Source organism: Bombina bombina, chromosome 1, assembly GCF_027579735.1.
Source record: "Bombina bombina isolate aBomBom1 chromosome 1, aBomBom1.pri, whole genome shotgun sequence".
Lineage (NCBI taxonomy): Eukaryota > Metazoa > Chordata > Amphibia > Anura > Bombinatoridae > Bombina > Bombina bombina.
This window is the reverse complement of record NC_069499.1, coordinates 1,206,001,752-1,206,016,508: the sequence shown is the minus strand read 5'-3', so window position 1 is coordinate 1,206,016,508 and position 14,757 is coordinate 1,206,001,752. Positions and strand designations below refer to the sequence as shown.

Below are 14,757 nucleotides of genomic sequence, written 5' to 3'. Positions count from 1 at the left end.
CCCCTTTTAAAATGGCCGAACAATATATAACTTACTTAGGTATTAACATTAGCAGAAACCCATTAGATTGGTACAATCTCAATTATACCCCTCTTCTTGCCAAAATAGAAGTAGATCTAAGAAAATGGGCAAATATACCCCTGTCACTTACCGCAAAAGTTAATCTAATTAAGATGACCATTCTACCGAAACTTTTGTACGTTATGCAAAACATTCCTGTCTTAGTAACTAAAAATGATCTTAAACGTCTGGATAGACTTATTAGGTTATTTATATGGGGTAGTGGAAGGAAACGTATCTCGCTATACAAGCTGGCACAGCTTAATCAGTTTGGAGGATTAGCGCTGTCCGTATTTTCTTTGTACAACAAGATCTGTTTAGCTAAGGTAGCCATGGATTGGCTAACTGATGGATCCTATGTAGCTTCTCTTGAAATTGAAAAAAAACTAGTCTACCCTTACTCCTTAATGGCTCTGTTGCACTGTTTGGCTTCAGCCATACCGAATAAGATAAAGAAGAGACTTACACTAATGAATGTTATAAAAGCCTGGCAGGCTATTCGGAGCAATATGAATGATAATCCTTTGATTTCTGAGGTTATACCCATTATGAAAAATCTGAGTTTTACTCCTGGATTAAATAATAAACTGTTTCTTAGATGGGCTGCTCAAGGTCTCTCGCATTTAATTCATTTACGCTATCCGGAAAATACCTCTATCTATACTTTTGCCGCACTAAAATCGCGCTATCAGCTTATTAATACAGACTTTTACGCGTATTTGCAGGTTCGCCATTGGTATAATGAAATTTTACAAAAGCATACTAGTGAGTGGACTCACCCTGCCATAAGAATGGGTCTTAGCTTTTACAAGTTAGGAAAACGCTTGAGTAACTATTGGTATAGGATGATTCTATCGTTATGGGGGGAGAGTAATTTATTAGACATCTATGCTAGGTGGGCACAAGATATTCCTACTTTGGAAATAGTTAATGTGAAACTTAGTATAGTTGCGGTGGAGCGGGCTTCCCTTTTGGCGTCCTGGCGTGAATCGCATTTTAAACTGATAAACCGTATATATATACCCCCAGCAAGTTTAAATAGATGGTATGGTAATATATTAAATATATGCCCACGTTGTTGTTCTTGCCAGGCTGACCTGGTCCACATGTTCTGGAGTTGCCCGAAAATCATGCAATTTTGGGGCAGGGTACAATACTGGTTAAACAGGATATTCTCCTCCCATTTAGTACTCCAACAACAAGATATTTTCTTCTTGACAGTGTCTTCAGGTGATACTTATAACGTTGCTTTTGTTAACACAGCAATCTTGGGTGCTAGATACCTAATTTTGAAAAGCTGGAAAGCCAAGCATGCACCAACGATCAATAATCTATCACACCTCTTACATTCACAATATATAATAGAACAATTGGATAGTGTTAATTCTGGAAATAGCCAACAAAATAAATTTGTAAGTAAGTGGTTGGATTTCATTAAAATATATAGAAATTCTATTTAAGTAAAGGGCAAAACTATTATAGTTTTTTTTGTTTTTTTTTCTCTTTCCCCCGCCAGGCCTCTCTCCCCCCCCGCCAGTAGCCCTCTTATAAGGTCCACTTTTTTTGTCAATAGGTTAACAGCAACTTAATCGAGTAGTACGAAGTATCATGTAAAATGTCTTTTTTTTTCGCTTCTTTTTCTTCTGCAATTAATGTTTCAATGAGAAGTTTTGATAGGTAATTTTCTTACTCGACCATGTACGTATAAATTTTAAAATTTTTTTTTTTTTGAGGTTAGCATAATTAAGCTTTTTTTTTTTTTTTTTCTGGAACAGATTGTATATGTTTATTATAATTATGTAAATTGTTTGGATATGTTTTTTGACTTATCTTTTGCTTATTGTTTTTTCTGTTACTTTACCTCAACCTCAATAAAAGAAATACAGGGAGTGCAGAATTATTAGGCAAGTTATATTTTTGAGGATTAATTATATTATTGAACAACAACCATGTTCTCAATGAACCCAAAAAACTCATTAATATCAAAGCTAAATATTTTTGGAAGTAGTTTTTAGTTTGTTTTTAGTTTTAGCTATTTTAGGGGGATATCTGTGTGTGCAGGTGACTATTACTGTGCATAATTATTAGGCAACTTAACAAAAAACAAATATATATCCATTTCAATTATTTATTTTTACCAGTGAAACCAATATAACATCTCAACATTCACAAATATACATTTCTGACATTCAAAAACAAAACAAAAACAAATCAGTGACCAATATAGCCACCTTTCTTTGCAAGGACACTCAAAAGCCTGCCATCCATGGATTCTGTAAGTGTTTTGATCTGTTCACCATCAACATTGCGTGCAGCAGCAACCACAGCCTCCCAGACACTGTTCAGAGAGGTGTACTGTTTTCCCTCCTTGTAAATCTCACATTTGATGATGGACCACAGGTTCTCAATGGGGTTCAGATCAGGTGAACAAGGAGGCCATGTCATTAGATTTTCTTCTTTTATACCCTTTCTTGCCAGCCACGCTGTGGAGTACTTGGACGCGTGTGATGGAGCATTGTCCTGCATGAAAATCATGTTTTTCTTGAAGGATGCAGACTTCTTCCTGTACCACTGCTTGAAGAAGGTGTCTTCCAGAAACTGGCAGAAGGTGTCTTCCAGAAACTGGCAGTTGTGGGGCCTTTCCTCAACCCGAAAAGGCCCCACAAGCTCATCTTTGATGATACCAGCCCAAACCAGTACTCCACCTCCACCTTTCTGGCGTCTGAGTCGGACTGGAGCTCTCTGCCCTTTACCAATCCAGCCAAGGGCCCATCCATCTGGCCCATCAAGACTCACTCTCATTTCATCAGTCCATAAAACCTTAGAAAAATCAGTCTTGAGATATTTCTTGGCCCAGTCTTGACGTTTCAGCTTGTGTGTCTTGTTCAGTGGTGGTCGTCTTTCAGCCTTTCTTACCTTGGCCATGTCTCTGAGTATTGCACACCTTGTGCTTTTGGGCACTCCAGTGATGTTGCAGCTCTGAAATATGGCCAAACTGGTGGCAAGTGGCATCTTGGCAGCTGCACGCTTGACTTTTCTCAGTTCATGGGCAGTTATTTTGCGCCTTGGTTTTTCCACACGCTTCTTGCGACCCTGATGACTATTTTGAATGAAACGCTTGATTGTTCGATGATCACGCTTCAGAAGCTTTGCAATTTTAAGAGTGCTGCATCCCTCTGTAAAATATCTCACTATTTTTGACTTTTCTGAGCCTGTCAAGTCCTTCTTCTGACCCATTTCGCCAAAGGAAAGGAAATTGCCTAATAATTATGCACACCTGATATAGGGTGTTGATGTCATTAGACCACGCCCCTTCTCATTACAGAGATGCACATCACCTAATATGCTTAATTGGTAGTAGGCTTTCGAGCCTATACAGCTTGGGGTAAGACAACATGCATAAAGAGGATGATGTGGTCAAAATACTAATTTGCCTAATAATTCTGCACTCCCTATATATATACTAGTTGATTCGTGTGAGATTCTGCAGAACGTAAAGACTGAGCTAGTACCAAGATGATATCCAAATAAGGAAACACTGCAATACCCTGTTCTCTGATTACAGAGAGTAGGGCACCCAGAACCTTTGAAAAGATTCTTGGAGCTGTTGCTAGGCCAAATGGAAGAGCAACAAATTGGTAATGCTTGTCTAGAAAAGAGAATCTCAGGAACTGATAATGTTCTGGATGAATCGGAATATGAAGGTAAGCATCCTGCAAGTCTATTGTAAACATATAATGTCCGTGCTGAACAAAAGGCAGAATAGTCCTTATAGTCACCATCTTGAAAGTTGGTACTCTTACATAACGATTCAAAATTTTAAGATCCAGAACTGGTCTGAATGAATTTTCTTTTTTTGGGACAATGAATAGATTTGAATAAAACCCCAGACCTTGTTCCTGAAAAGGAACCGGCATGATTACCCCTGAAACCTCCAGGTCTGAAACACACTTCAGGAAATCCGAGCTTTTACTGGATTTACTGGGATGCGTGAGAGAAAAAATCTTCTCACAGGAGGTCTTACTCTGAATCCTATTCGGCACCCCTGAGAGACAATGCTCCAAAGCCATTGATTTTGGACAGAATTTGCCCAAACATCCTTGAAAAACCTTAATCTGCCCCCTACCAGCTGAGCTGGAATGAGGGCCGCACCTTCATGCGGACTTAGGGGCTGACTTTGGTTTCTTAAAAGGCTTGGATTTATTCCAATTTGAGGAAGGCTTCCAATTGTTAACAGTTTCCTTGGGGGAAGGATTAGGTTTTTGTTCCTTATTTTGAGGAAAGGAACGAAAACGATTAGAAGCCTTTTAATCACAATTGCATCACATCAGCTTATAGCTGCATAGTTAACCCCAGACCTTTTGGTACCACACTGGCACCTTTCTCAATGGTTTTTTTCCAGTATCTCCAAATGTTCCCTGAAAGAAACCCATTGAGAAAAGTGCCAGTGTGGTACCAAAACGTCTGGGGGTAACTATGCAGCTATAAGCTGATGTGATGCGATTGTGATTAAATTATATCATTCCCAAAAGACCTGTGAGTGAAGCGTTTTTCTTCTTAAAGAGGATAAAAGGATCTTTATATGTTTTTGCACGCAGCACCCTGGCTGTTGCCTAAGAAGTTTTAGTGAGTGCACCTGTGAACTGGATTTATATATATATATATATATATATATATTTACACACACACATACATATATATATATAAAAAATTGAATCAACAATACCCATACTCAGACGACATCCTTCTGTCCAAACTAGCTCTCTGAGGAGAAACTTGGCCTCAAATCCTTCTTCACCTTCCTCCTGTGAAGGCAAAGACAAGACTAGTTTCCAGTAAGGAGGGAGGGGTTTTTGCCGCCTCCTAGTGGCCAGGAGTATAATTCCCAGTAGTAATGGAGCGTGGACTCACCACATTTATGAAAGAAAAATCACTTAATTAGCATTTTTTAATATTAATGCATTAAAAAAGTTGCAGCTAAAGTTATTAAAATTGAGAGTGAACTTGCCGGTGTTGTCATTTCCGGTTATGAGCTATATGAGACTTTAGTATTGTTCCTTCCTCACACAGCTCACTATTTTTTTTATATAATCCCTAACCAGCTGTACTACATGTATAAAGCCACCTACTCAGCTACCAGCTAGTATTGCCACAGTCAGAGCAGTTTTCTGCAGGACCTGTGATTTTGGTCTTTCGTTCTTCAGATATCGATCTACAGAAGACTTCATCTGCTGATTTTACTATCAGATTACTTATGCAGATGTTAGTGTTTTCCTGTTGCCAGTTCTATTGCACCTTGAAAATCTCGATAAACAGGTGCATTCTAAGAGAGATCCTGTACTAATAGTAAACGTGGCCAGCTGTGCAGAAGTACATAGAAAAGGTTGCACCAAGTTGATGCCAATAAGTTATACATGGAATACAATGAGGTTTTGTACTCTGAGGTCATGGACTATGTAACTCCTTGTTTTAATTTATTTAGGAAGCTACAACTTATTGTAGATATAATACCATGACTGCCTCTTAAAGCAATATAGCTTAAGAGAATTTAGCGGGATTAGTCTTATAGATGTTTTTATAATCATTGAGGTATATGAAATCATTTCTTTATGGCCCTGACATAACAGGGTTGTTTCCGTGACCCAGTAAAGCTAGATAGTATGGCAGACACCAGGTTTAATTTTCTCCTATGAGCTTAACTACTACTTCATTCTTCTCATATGTTATGACCTCACTATGGGAAGATACTTGTTGGGATTCATTAGCCAGCTTGCTGCTCTGTAGTAGAGGCCTGATATAAGTTTGCTAATAGCTATAATTCATATTTGTGTAAGGCATGTCATCATAGTTTTATTTTTTCAGTTTCAGTGTATCTGATGTGGTTTTACATTTATTTGCTCCTATTAATATAAATATTAAAATAGCTTTGGTTATTTTATATATAATATAAAGATTTTGTAAATGTTTCCTTACCTTTAACATTTATATAGGAATATATTAACCCCTTGGTGACCAGACCACTTTTCAATTTGTTGACCATCTGGGAACAAGGCTATTTTTGCATTTCTGCAATGTTTGTGTTTAACTGTAATTTTCCTCTTACTCATTTACTGTACCCACACATATTATATACCATTTTTCTCGCCATTAAATGGACTTTCTAAAGATACCATTATTTTCATCATATCTTATAATTTACTATAAAACAATATATAAAATATGAGGAAAAAATGGAAAAAAACACACTTTTTCTAACTTTGAGCCCCAAAATCTCTTACACATCTACAACCACCATAAAATACCAATGCTAAACAGTTTCTAAATTTTGTCTTGAGTTTAGAAATACCCAATGTTTACATGTTCTTTGCTTTTTTTGCAAGTTATAGGGCAATAAGTACAAGTAGCACTTTGCTATTTCAAAACCATGTTTTTTCAAAATTGGCGATAGTTACATTGTAACACCAATATCTGTCAGGAATCCCTGAATAACCCTTCAAATGTATATATTTTTAAAAGAAGACAACCTAAGGTATTAAACTTGGGGTATTTTGACTTTTTTCATGCAACCATTTTACCACCAATCTATGCCAAAGTTTGGAAGAAAAAAAAAAATAGATTTTTTGACAAAATAGCAATTTAAGAATACATTTATTTGATAATGTTAAGGGTTACTGCCAAATAACACCCTAATATGTCTTCAGCAGCATCTCCTAGTTACAGTGATACCACCCATGTATAGGTGTGTCGGGTTCTCTAGGGGCTAAAAGGCCTTATTTTTAGGAAGCAAATTCCAGTTTTTCAACTTGGAATTTTCACATCGGTCATCATGCACCCATGTCCTATTTGGGACATTTCTGAAGCTGGCCAATGGAATTTACCCCCATCAAACCATAAATTTTTGAAAAGTAGACACCCTAGGGCAGTGGTTCTCAACCTAAGTGACCTCGAGGGCCGGTAAGTTGTAGCCGGACCGGTCCAGGGCCCGGTAAGCATCGGGAGTGGGTTGCAGTAGGTTTGGAAGAAATATATATATATATATATATATATATATATATACATACACACACACACAGTCTCTTTCTCTTCTCCCCTCTCTCTCTCCCCCCTCTCTCTCCCCCCTCTCTCTCCCCCCTTCTCTCTTTCTCTCTCCTCCCCTCTCTTTCTCTCTCTCTCTCTCTCTCCTCCCCTCTCTCTCTTTTTTTCTCTCCTCCCCTCGCTCTCTCTCTCCTCCCTCTTTCTCTCTCTGTCTCTATCTATCTCCTCCTCCTCCCCCTCTCTCTCTCTCTCTCTCCTCCCTCACCCACTGACACCAATGAATTATAAAATTAACCCACTATAAACCATTTATATATATTATATATGGATCCCACACCACTGAATTATCATACAATTATAATATATATATATATATATATATATATAAAACAGTGGGCTAATTATATGATAATTCATTGGTGTCAGTGGGATCCATATATATATATATATATATAAAAACATAATTTATGTAAGAACTTACCTGATAAATTCATTTCTTTCATATTAGCAAGAGTCCATGAGCTAGTGATGTATGGGATATACATTCCTACCAGGAGGGGCAAAGTTTCCCAAACCTCAAAATGCCTATAAATACACCCCTCACCACACCCACAAATCAGTTTAACGCATAGCCAAGAAGTGGGGTGATAAGAAAAAAGTGCGAAAGCATAAAAAAATAAGGAATTGGAATAATTGTGCTTTATACAAAAAAATCATAACCACCACAAAAAGGGTGGGCCTCATGGACTCTTGCTAATATGAAAGAAATGAATTTATCAGGTAAGTTCTTACATAAATTATGTTTTCTTTCATGTAATTAGCAAGAGTCCATGAGCTAGTGACGTATGGGATAATGACTACCCAAGATGTGGATCTTCCACGCAAGAGTCACTAGAGAGGGAGGGATAAAATAAAGACAGCCAATTCCGCTGAAAATAATCCACACCCAAAACAAAGTTTAAATCTTATAATGAAAAAAACTGAAATTATAAGCAGAAGAATCAAACTGAAACAGCTGCCTGAAGTACTTTTCTACCAAAAACTGCTTCAGAAGAAGAAAACACATCAAAATGGTAGAATTTAGTAAAAGTATGCAAAGAAGACCAAGTTGCTGCTTTGCAAATCTGATCAACCGAAGCTTCATTCCTAAACGCCCAGGAAGTAGAAACTGACCTAGTAGAATGAGCTGTAATCTTTTGAGGCGGAGTTTTACCCGACTCGACATAAGCATGATGAATTAAAGATTTCAACCAAGATGCCAAAGAAATGGCAGAAGCCTTCTGACCTTTCCTAGAACCGGAAAAGATAACAAATAGACTAGAAGTCTTTCGGAAATTCTTAGTAGCTTCAACATAATATTTCAAAGCTCTAACTACATCCAAAGAATGCAATGATTTCTCCTTAGAATTCTTAGGATTAGGACATAATGAAGGAACCACAATTTCTCTACTAATGTTGTTAGAATTCACAACCTTAGGTAAAAATTTAAAAGAAGTTCGCAACAACGCCTTATCCTGATGAAAAATCAGAAAAGGAGACTCACAAGAAAGAGCAGATAATTCAGAAACTCTTCTAGCAGAAGAGATGGCCAAAAGGAACAAAACTTTCCAAGAAAGTAATTTAATGTCCAAAGAATGCATAGGTTCAAACGGAGGAGCTTGAAGAGCCCCCAGAACCAAATTCAAACTCCAAGGAGGAGAAATTGACTTAATGACAGGTTTTAAACGAACCAAAGCTTGTACAAAACAGTGAATATCAGGAAGATTAGCAATCTTTCTGGGAAAAAGAACAAAAAGAGCAGAGATTTGTCCTTTCAAGGAACTTGCAGACAAACCTTTATCCAAACCATCCTGAAGAAACTGTAAAATTCTCGGAATTCTAAAAGAATGCCAGGAAAAATGATGAGAAAGACACCAAGAAATATAAGTCTTCCAGACTCTATAATATATCTCCCTAGATACGGATTTACAAGCCTGTAACATAGTATTAATCACAGAGTCAGAGAAACCTCTTTGACTAAGAATCAAGCGTTCAATCTCCATACCTTTAAATTTAAGGATTTGAGATCCTGATGGAAAAAAGGACCTTGCGACAGAAGGTCTGGTCTTAACGGAAGAGTCCACGGTTGGCAAGAAGCCATCCGGACAAGATCCGCATACCAAAACCTGTGAGGCCATGCTGGAGCCACCAGCAGAACAAACGAGCATTCCTTCAGAATCTTGGAGATTACTCTTGGAAGAAGAACTAGAGGCGGAAAGATATAGTCAGGATGATACTTCCAAGGAAGTGACAACGCATCCACTGCTTCTGCTTGAGGATCCCTGGATCTGGACAGATACCTGGGAAGTTTCTTGTTTAGATGAGAAGCCATCAGATCTATTTCTGGAAGACCCCACATTTGAACAATCTGAAGAAATACCTCTGGTTGAAGAGACCATTCGCCCGGATGTAACGTTTGGCGACTGAGATAATCCGCTTCCCAATTGTCTATACCTGGGATATGAACCGCAGAAACTAGACAGGAGCTGGATTCCGCCCATACCAGAATTCGAGATACTTCTTTCATGGCCAGAGGACTGTGAGTCCCTCCTTGATGATTGATGTATGCCACAGTTGTGACATTGTCTGTCTGAAAACAAATGAACGATTCTCTCTTTAGAAGAGGCCAAGACTGAAGAGCTCTGAAAATTGCACGGAGTTCCAAAATATTGATCGGTAATCTCACCTCCTGAGATTCCCAAACCCCTTGTGCTGTCAGAGACCCCCAAACAGCTCCCCAACCTGTCAGACTTGCATCTGTTGAAATTACAGTCCAGGTCGGAAGAACAAAAGAAGCCCCCTGAACTAAACGATGGTGATCTGTCCACCACGTCAGAGAGTGTTGTACAATCGGTTTTAAAGATATTAATTGAGATATCTTTGTGTAATCCCTGCACCACTGGTTCAGCATACAGAGCTGAAGAGGTCGCATGTGAAAACGAGCAAAGGGGATCGCATCCGATGCAGATCCCCTTTGCTGCAGCAGTCATAAGACCTAGAATTTCCATGCATAAGGCTACCGAAGGGAATGATTGTGATTGAAGGTTTCGACAAGCTGAGATCAATTTTAGACGTCTCTTGTCTGTCAGAGACAGAGTCATGGACACTGAATCTATCTGGAAACCTAAAAAGGTAACCCTTGTTTGAGGAATCAATGAACTTTTCGGTAAATTGATCCTCCAACCATGATCTTGAAGAAACAACACAAGTCGATTCGTATGAGATTCTGCTAAATGTGAAGACTGAGCAAGTACCAAGATATCATCCAAATAAGGAAATACCACAATACCCTGTTCTCTGATTACAGACAGAAGGGCACAGAGAACCTTTGTAAAAATCCTTGGAGCTGTTGCTAGGCCAAACGGCAGAGCCACAAACTGGTAATGCTTGTCTAGGAAAGAGAATCTCAGAAACTGATAGTGATCTGGATGAATCGGAATATGCAGATATGCATCCTGTAAATCTATTGTGGACATATAATGCCCTTGCTGAACAAAAGGCAGAATAGTCCTTATAGTTACCATTTTGAATGTTGGAATCCTTACATAACGATTCAATATTTTTAGATCCAGAACTGGTCTGAAGGAATTCTCCTTCTTTGGTACAATGAAGAGATTTGAATAAAACCCCAGCCCCTGTTCCAGAACTGGAACTGGCATAATTACTCCAGCCAACTCTAGATCTGAAACACATTTCAGAAATGCTTGAGCCTTTGCTGGATTTACTGGGACACGGGAAAGAAAAAATCTCTTTGCAGGAGGCATTATCTTGAAGCCAATTCTGTACCCTTCTGAAACAATGTTTTGAATCCAAAGATTGTGAATTGAATTGATCCAAATTTGTTTGAAAAAACGTAATCTGACCCCTACCAGCTGAGCTGGAATGACGGCCGCACCTTCATGTGGACTTGGGAGCTGGTTTTGGTTTTCTAAAAGGCTTGGACTTATTCCAGACTGGAGATGGTTTCCAAACTGATACCGCTCCTGAGGGCGAAGGATCAGGCTTTTGTTCCTTATTGTGACGAAAGGAACGAAAACGATTATTAGACCTAAATTTACCTTTAGATTTTTTATCCTGTGGTAAAAAAGTTCCTTTCCCTCCAGTAACAGTTGAGATAATAGAATCCAACTGAGAACCAAATAATTTATTACCCTGGAAAGAAAGGGAAAGCAAAGTTGACTTAGAAGACATATCAGCATTCAAAGTTTTAAGCCATAAAGCTCTTCTAGCTAAAATAGCTAGAGACATATACCTGACATCAACTCTAATGATATCAAAGATGGCATCACAAATAAAGTTATTAGCATGTTGAAGAAGATTAACAATGCTATGAGAGTTATGATCTGTTACTTGTTGCGCTAAAGCTTCTAACCAAAAAGTTGAATCTGCAGCAACATCCGCTAAAGATATAGCAGGTCTAAGAAGATTACCTGAACATAAGTAAGCTTTTCTTAGAAAGGATTCAATCTTCCTATCTAAAGGATCCTTAAAGGAAGTACTATCTGCCGTAGGAATAGTAGTACGTTTAGCAAGAGTAGAGACAGCCCCATCAACCTTAGGGATTTTGTCCCAAAATTCTAATCTGTCAGATGGCACAGGATATAATTGCTTAAAACGTTTAGGAGGAGTAAATGAATTACCCAAATTATTCCATTCCCTGGAGATTACTTCAGAAATAGCATCAGGGACAGGAAAAACTTCAGGAATAACTGCAGGAGATTTAAAAACCGTATTTAAACGTTTAGATTTAGTATCAAGAGAACCAGAATCCTCTATTTCTAAAGCAATTAAAACCTCTTTAAGTAAAGAACGAATAAATTCCATTTTGAATTAATATGAAGATTTATCAGCATCAACCTCTGAGACAGAATCCTCTGAACCAGAGGAACCACTATCAGAATCAGAATGATGATGTTCATTTAAAAATTCATCTGAAAAATGAGAAGTTTTAAAAGACCTTTTACGTTTACTAGAAGGGGGAATAACAGACACAGCCTTGTTAATAGATTTAGAAACAAAATCTCTCATGTTAACAGGAACACTCTGACTATTAGATGTTGATGGAACCACAACAGGTAATGTAACATTACTAAAGGAAATATTATCTGCATTAACAAGTTTGTCATGACATTCATTACAAACAACAGCTGGAGGAACAGATACCATAAGTTTACAACAGATACACTTAACTTTGGTAGATCCAGCACCAGGCAGCGTTTTTCCAGAAGTATCTTCTAACTCAGTGTCAATCTGGGACATCTTGCAATATGTAATAGAAAAAACAACATATAAAGCAAAATTGATCAAAATTCCTTAAATGACAGTTTCAGGAATGGGAAAAAATGCCAGTGAACAAGCTTCTAGCAACCAGAAGCAATAAATAATGAGACTTAAATAATGTAGAGACAAAAGTGACGCCCATATTTTTTAGCGCCAAAAAAGACGCCCACATTATTTGGCGCCTAAATGCTTTTGGCGCCAAAAATGACGCCACATCCGGAACGCCGACACTTTTGGCGCAAAAAAAGTCAGACGTGTCGCCGGAAACAGAAAAAACTTTTTGCGCCAAAAAAGTCCGCGCCAAGAATGACGCAATAAAATGAAGCATTTTCAGCCCCCGCGAGCCTAACAGCCCACAGGAAAAAAGTCAAATTTTAAGGTAAGAAAAAAATTGATTTATTCAAATGCATTATCCCAAATATGAAACTGACTGTCTGAAATAAGGAACGTTGAACATCCTGAGTTAAGGCAAATAAATGTTTGAATACATATATTTAGAACTTTATAAAAAAGTGCCCAACCATAGCTTAGAGTGTCACCGAAAATAAGACTTACTTACCCCAGGACACTCATCTACATGTAGTAGAAAGCCAAACCAGTACTGAAACGAGAATCAGTAGAGGTAATGGTATATAAGAGTATATCGTCGATCTGAAAAGGGAGGTAAGAGATGAATCTCTACGACCGATAACAGAGAACCTATGAAATAGACCCCGTAGAAGGAGATCATTGAATTCAAATAGGCAATACTCTCCTCACATCCCTCTGACATTCACTGTACGCTGAGAGGAAAACCGGGCTCCAACCTGCTGCGGAGCGCATATCAACGTAGAATCTAGCACAAACTTACTTCACCACCTCCATTGGAGGCAAAGTTTGTAAAACTGATTTGTGGGTGTGGTGAGGGGTGTATTTATAGGCATTTTGAGGTTTGGGAAACTTTGCCCCTCCTGGTAGGAATGTATATCCCATACGTCACTAGCTCATGGACTCTTGCTAATTACATGAAAGAAATATATATATATATGGTTTACAGTGGGTTAATATTATATAATTCATTGGTGTCAGTGGGATCTATATATATATATATATATATATATATATATACACACACACACACACACACAGTTTACAAATACACATTGGTGTCCAGTGGCCGCCCTAAATATATACATTGGTGTCAGTGGCCGTAATTATGTAATTGGTGTCAGTGGGCTTACTTACCTGTGAGCCAATGCTTCACGCTCTGCACGCCGCCAGCCGCTTCTAGCCGGTCACAGTGCGCCCGCCCGCCCGCTGCTACATGCTCACAGTGCGCAAACTGACATGCGCAGTGGCACTGACAGGCCCGTACAAAATTTAGGAGATGTGTAAAGGCGGGCCTGTCAGAGCGAGTGTCTGGAGGCAATATCGGATCGCGTCGTGGCCCGGCAGTGGGCCGCGGCCCGGCTGTTGAGAAACACTGCCCTAGGGTATTTCAAATGGTGGTATTTTAACACTTTCCATGCACTAATTCAACCACCAGTCTTTGTCAAACTTTTGGGTAGTCATTTTTGTGTGTTTTCTCACACATTGTAATTTAGGCATGGATTCTCAGTTCCTGTTATGTGTTACTGCCAAAAAACACCTCAATATGTGTTCAACAACGTCTCCTGAGTACAGTGATACCACCCATGTATAGGTGTGTCGGGTTCTCTGGGGGCTAAAAGGCCTTATTTTTAGGAAGCGCATTCCAGTTTTTCAACTTGGAATTTTCACAGCGGTCATCATGCACCCATGTCCTATTTGGGACATTTCTGAAGCTGGCCATTGGAATTTACCCCATCAAACCATATATGTTTGAAAAGTAGACACCCTAGGGTATTTTAACACTATCCATGCACTAATTCAACCACCAGTCTTTGTCAAACTTTTGGGTAGTCATTTTTTTTGTGTTATTTTTCACACACGTACTTTAGGCATGGATTCTCAGTTCCTGTTATGTGTTACTGCCAAAAAAACACCTCAATATGTGTTCAACAACATCTCCTGAGTACAGTGATACCACCCATGTATAGGTGTGTCGGGTTCTCTGGGGGCTAAAAGGCCTTATTTTTAGGAAGCGCATTCCAGTTTTTTTACTTGGAATTTTCACATCTGTCATCATGCAACCAAGTCCTATTTGGGACATTTCTGAAGCTGGCCAATGAAATTTACCCCCATCAAACCATATATTTTTGAGAAGTAGACCCCCTAGGGTATTTCAAATGCTGGTATTTTAACACTTTCCCTGCACTAATTCAACCACCAGTCTTTGTCAAACTTTTGGGTAGTCATTTTTGTGTGTTTTCTCACACATTGTAA

General features: G+C 38.6%; 1 protein-coding gene across 1 annotated transcript in view; it reads left to right on the top strand.

Moving 5' to 3' along the window:
• Positions 1-14,757, top strand: part of LOC128664033 (growth hormone secretagogue receptor type 1-like) — a 52,092-nt gene that overhangs the window by 25,464 nt on the left and 11,871 nt on the right. The window lies entirely within an intron of this gene.